At 49.7% G+C, this 5,811-nt stretch overlaps 2 protein-coding genes across 7 annotated transcripts in view; one reads left to right on the top strand and one right to left on the bottom strand.

Moving 5' to 3' along the window:
* Nucleotides 1-5,811, bottom strand: part of CUNH9orf43 (chromosome unknown C9orf43 homolog) — a 46,121-nt gene that overhangs the window by 28,313 nt on the left and 11,997 nt on the right. The window lies entirely within an intron of this gene.
* Alad (aminolevulinate dehydratase) overlaps nt 543-5,811 on the top strand; it is a 10,624-nt gene continuing 5,355 nt past the window's right edge. Inside the window, exons 1-2 of one of the 6 annotated variants that reach the window (XM_031377594.1) lie at nt 558-747; nt 3,187-3,315. The gene's annotated coding sequence lies outside the window, so the exon portion shown is untranslated. Of the gene's footprint in view, nt 748-3,186; nt 3,316-3,341; nt 3,690-3,775; nt 3,978-4,545; nt 4,680-5,811 lie in introns of those variants that run through there. The other 5 variants (XM_031377591.1, XM_031377597.1, XM_031377593.1 and 2 more) reach the window with 5 other exon arrangements.

Here is a 5,811-nt window from a genome sequence, read left to right as displayed (position 1 = left end):
TGAGATAAAAGGCAGGCACCACCAAATCTACTCCCTTTGGTCAGATTTTAATGTACCCATTGTAGATAAACCTGATATCCTAGCACACTTGGATAGTTAGTTTTCTTGGCTTTTTTTTCAATGTCTTTCACATCTCTCAACCCATGACAGATAGGGGTTGGATAATCAACTAAATGGAATAAATCTGGACAGTCAGTCTGCTGCTGAACTCAACTTTAAAGCGCTCAGTCCGCCGAAATGGATTTATCCGCTGTGGTAGGCATTACCGAGGTGTTTTAATGCCTTGACATCCAACTGTTCTTTTACCAACGAGCAACGCAATCAATTTTTGCTCAAGGCTGAGAAGAGACCGTCAAGTGAACTCTAGTATGAGTTTGGGATTGCAAGCCAGGGCCCCCCATCCCCCCCCCCCGGAGATCTCCGAATATCTACGTGGACCCCCTGGGGCCTTTCCACCTCAAATAGGGCCAGAGCTGCGGGGCGGGGGGGATGGGCGGGCTCTCGGGCTCCGGGGAAACTCTGGATTGGCCAAGATTCCAGCCCGCTAATCGTGGATCTGACCGCGCGATCTGACCAGGGATCCAGAGACTGCCCCGAAGGGAGCGTAGGGCTGCATTCCCGGAGGGGCGGGCGGTATGGGAGCCGCTTCCGGGTGAGCCGCCCCGCCCCCACGTGGGCTTGCGCTTTTAGAGCGGGAGAGCGCGGTGTCCAGAGCCCTGCTCGGAGCGGCGGCGAGCGGCGTCTCTGGTAGGTGAGCGGGCGCCGGCCTCTGGGAAGTGGCGGGTTGGGAGGACAACCCCAGAACAAGGCGAGGTGTACCCCTATGGCGCTGTGTTCCCGAAGCTCTGGAGCTGTAGCGGAGACGCTGTCCCCGTGCACCTACTAGAGTGGGCGGGATTCTTGCCGCTACACGGTCTTGGTGCGCCCAGGCTTAGGGACTCAAAGCTGGGCTCCACCCGCCCCCTTTCTTGGAGGCCTCAGGGGTAGTCTCGGTTTCTGCAGAGCGCGAGGTGTCTGACAGGCTGGAAAAGTGGGGAAAACAATAAGGGTCGCTTGTGCTAGATCTCTCCTGCTTCTGCTCGTTAGTCGTACAACAACCCATTGAGATCCGCTTCAGCCCCAGACCACATGAGAAGACAAGAGATCAAGTAGCTTGAAACAAGAGTTTGTCCCCATGCCTTTTAAATCCCGAAGTCACGTACTAACCATAACCACCCTGCTACCAGCCGTGGCCAGGTCTAGGTTAAACCTCTTTCTCCCCGATACTCTCACCTGGACGGTCTGTCGGACTCTTCCATTCTTGGGAATCTAATGTGTGAACTCTGTCCTTCTAATGTCAAAAGTCATGGTGAGGATTGAGGGTTGCTAGACCCTAGAATTTTAGACCACATTTATAGCCGACCTGCTGTATGATCCTAGGTCAATACCTGCCCTTCTTGGAGTTCAACTTTACAGTTGTTTGATGTAGAAGCTCTCAGCCCGAATATTTTAGCAGTCTGTGGAAAGGCAACTCCTAGCTTGAAATGGCTAAACCCAGGCAGCAGGGGTGATTTAGCCCGCACACTAGACAATGTCTAGTTCTTTAACCCCTCCTCTTCTAACACTGGCAGGTGGCAACAAGAGTATGCAGGAAATGCAAATGGGTCCCTTTTCAGAACTGCCCACAGATGCCTTTCCTGGGCCTCTTTGGGCTTCAGATTTCCCAGCTTTTAACTTTCTACCTAGCTGGCCCTCCTGACTTGTCTCCTCCCAAGCCAGTGCAGAGCCTGCTTGAGCTGGCATTGCTTCACTATTATTTATGCCAGGAGCATAGCCTCTGGAATCTTTTGTGGAGCACAACCTGGGAGTCCAGCTCCTGAGGCTCTCTCTCAGCTGCTCTTTCTTACACCCAGGTCGGGGGAAGCTGCCTCCAAAGGAAGGTGCGACCTTCAGTCTTTAAGAGGAGCTCCCCTGCAATGTCTCTAAGAATGTGCCCTCTGTGGTGTTCAGTTTCTTTCTTGTCTAGCATGGGCTGCTGGAGGGCCCCTATCCTCTCTCACCTCAGGCAGTGGGTGGAATGTATGTCCTTCCCTAGGTGTGGCGAAGGGTCACACAGTACAGCGTGCTCATCCCAGCTCAGCACTAGCCAAAGAATTAGCGTTACTTGCTGCTACCGTGGTGTCAGACACACCTCATCAGTAACCTGCAGGCAGGCTTGATAATATCAGCATATTTTTAAGTTTTGAAAAAGAAAAAAGAAAGAAAAAGTGGGGGGAGGATTTGAATAGGCCTTGCCCAAAGTTATAGAGTCAACTCTGGGATTGTTTGGCCCAGAAACAGTTCTTTCTGCAACACCCTGTACAGCTTACTAGCTAAGTGAACCTGTTTTAAAGTGGGAGAGAAGGTAGCCTGGGCCCCTATGATCATGCGTTCCTGTATTCCTAGGCCCCTGTGCTCCTATATGAGACACAGGCTTTAAGCTCAAGTTTGCAAAACCCTTTAATTTGAGGAAAAATGCCCTGCCCATGTCTGAAGGACTTCTCTCAAAGAAAAAACCCTGATCTAGAATTGGTTCTATAAAACAGAAGCAATTCTGGGCACCTTTCCACTCTGTGGACATTCATTAAGCGTCTGTCATACATCTGTACAGGGCACTGAGCTGGAAGCCAGGAGCCTCAGGTCAGTCCCTATGTCTGCCTTACTCACTGTGTGAGCTCAAGTGGCCTTCCATCCCTTCATTCCTCCTATCAAACGGTGAGGGATTGAATAGAATCTTTTTTCTTTTAAATTTACACCAACATCTCTCTCAGTTTTATCTAGTGTCCAAAATAAAAACCAAAATCTGGGCAGGAGATATCTCAGTGGTTAAGAGCACATGTTGCTCTCACAGAGGACCTGGGTTTGGTTGACTCAACAACCATAAGCAGCACTAGTTCCGGGGGTTCATACAACCTCTTCTGAACTTTGTGGGCACTGCAAATATGTGATATATATGCATGCATGTAAGACACTCCTAGCCATAAAACAAGCCTTTAAAAGTTCAAAACAAAACAAAACAAACAAAGCCTAAATCAAAGTTGAACTGCTCTGGCTGGGAATGTAACTCAGTGGTGGAAAATAGGGGTCCAGGGGTTCAGTCCTACCACTAGCAAACAAGAACTGCTGAGGTGCACCTCCTCATACGCCTCCCCTCTCTTCCTCTCCCAGATACCCTGAAGTAGAATTTGGGCAGCAAAGCTCCAAGGTGGCCCTCCAAGTTTGACTTTTAGGCAGATGGCCTATCAGCATTGCTACCTTAAGCTCATAAAGGAGATGAGTGAACGCCAGGGGATGCAGGTGTGAATTCCAGAAGCCAGGGCCTGCTACAGAGATGATTCTTGAGCAGATGAATCCGAATATGCACCTGGTTTCAAGATCTGACTCCAATCCAAAAAACGACATTGAGCGAGTTCCATAACCTCTCTCAGCCTTTGTTTCATAACTGCTAAGAGTTATGTTGATTTCGCAACGGAGCTTAAATGAGATAAAGTACTCCTTTCAACGCCTTGCACCTAGGTAGAGGGAGACCAACTGGAGTCCAGCACAAATTCAAATTCTGGCTTTATCATTAACCAGCTATGTCATTTTGAGCAAATAGTTTTACATCTCTGGGCTACCTCCTAGCAGATGTGAGATCCAAATTCTACACAAAGAATATAGAATAAGCCCTGGTATGTGGTGAGTGTGTTCCTTAGGAGTCAGAGCATCTCTAAGGAGGCCTGGCCTCTCTTGTGTCCTGTGATGAGGCTGGCCCACCCAGGGGTGTGGTGGTAGGGTTGGTCCTTGTGTGGCTCCTGATAACCTCAACCCCAGCAAGGAGGGAAAGGGGATAAGGTGGGCCCCTGAGCTGCTTGGGAGGGAGCTGAAGGAGCCTGAGAGAGTGGGAGCACAGCCAGGTACACTGAAGGATCCCCTGGGTTCTGGGCTTGTTTTCACTTTTAATTTGCTGTAGGAGTTGGGTAAGTACCTGCCCCCTCTAGTCCTTGATGTCCCTTTGTTGGAGGAGAAGAGATTCAAGCCTTCCAGCCTCTACTATTTGTGGGTTTTTCTTTCTTTCTTTCTTTTTTTCAACTACTTGGCTGCTTAGTAGCCAAAAGGAAATGTCTAAAATGGAGCCAGCTGTCCCACTCTGAGTCCCACCGCCCTCTTCCTGCCTTGTCCCTGTCTCTGCTGCCCCCTGGGTCAGAGCATCCGCCCTAAGGGACAGCCTCTTGGCTGCCTCAAGATGGCCCTTCCTTCTCCGCCTCCTGGCCTCCCACAGCTCCTGTGCTCCTCTGCTTCCTGTCTGCTCTCCTCAGCCACAGAGTTCTCTCAAAACCAGGCTCTGGCCAGGCCAGTGCCCTATTTGCTGCTCAGAACTCGTCCCAGTCAAAACCCCTCACCCCTTCTGTATGGCCCCTGCTACATCCTCAAGGCTTCAGACCAGTCCGCAATCATCCTCACTTAACTTTCGTGAGGGAGCACTGTCTCTTTACCCTTGGCAGATTCACACAATCCTGCAGAACAGAGCCCAAGCCCTGTCTTCTACAAGCTCCTCTGCCTCCTCTGGGCCCGTGGATCATGTAGGCCCGGGCTGCCAGGTTCTGCAGAACACTTATCAGCCCTGCCTTCAGGGACTGGCCTGTGACTTCTGGAAACCAGCTATGCAGGGCTGGCACACAGTAGGTGCTCCTGAAATAAATGTGACACCCAGGTTTCCTTCAGTCTTCTATCACTTACTTGGGAGGCAGTTATTGTCTTGTTCTCAGCATGATGAATTATCTACTCTATGCTAGAGTCGGTGTGTGGGGAGAGCTGGAGGGGGAGGCAGTTGTGAACTCAGCACGGTCCCTGCCCTGCAGAAGCTCTGTCAGCTAGCCACAAGATAAGCCAGTGCCACAAGGAACTGTTTTATAAGAAGGATTGTGAAGTGGGCAAGAAGGAAGCCACAGTGCGAGAGGGAGAAGTTGGTGGCATGCTCACTTGAGGGAAGGTCACAGTGTAGACCTTCTTGGGAAAGGAGACAGCATGGCATCCCAAAACAAGTGTTTGCCTAACATGTATAAAAGCCTGGGATTCCGGTCTCAGTATCACATCATCCCCAAACCTGGGAGGTAGGCGCAGGAGGATCGGGAGTCCATGGTCATCCTTAGCTACATAGGAAAGTCTGAACCAGCCCTGTCTCAAAAGAAAACCAACAAAAGGGGAAAGGAGGGGAGACAAGAAAGTAGAGTGTGGGGCACTGATTGGCCATCGCAGAAGGTTCCTTGGTTGCAAGAGCTCTTAGGAGGCCACCATACAGGGAAGGTACATGTGCATGTCCCCTTGTCGGTCATGCTTGTGGTGCTTGATCTCCTTGGTACACAGTGAGCCTAGTGCCTCAGCCCACATAGCAGGGTCTTAGCAGTGTTTTGTACTAACAGCAGAATTCCAGGGCATTTTACTTTCTGCTTATCTAAAATTCTTGCCAAGCAAGTTTGAGGCCAGCCTGAATTACTTACTAAAACCCTGTCTCAAAAATCAAAACAAAACACTTAGGCTGGGGCTGTAACTCAATAGTTGAATGCTTGCCTGACATGTGCAAAGCCCCGGAGTTCAGTCCATGGCAGCACAAAAAAAATTGTACCATCTGAATCCGCCACAATCGTGGGCATTTTTCATGGAGTAATTGAAGTTTAAATGCTGCCACGGTGATCAGTGCTTCTCAGGATGAACACAAGAAGGAATCAAATCTCTATTTTATTCCTAATTTTCTGATTCTTTGCTAAGACACAATTTAAATGTATTAGAAAACTTTTCTTTTTTTTTTTTTTT

This window comes from Mastomys coucha, unplaced genomic scaffold (genome assembly GCF_008632895.1).
Source record: "Mastomys coucha isolate ucsf_1 unplaced genomic scaffold, UCSF_Mcou_1 pScaffold18, whole genome shotgun sequence".
Taxonomy (NCBI): Eukaryota; Metazoa; Chordata; class Mammalia; order Rodentia; family Muridae; genus Mastomys; species Mastomys coucha.
This window is presented reverse-complemented; position numbering and strand designations above follow the sequence as displayed.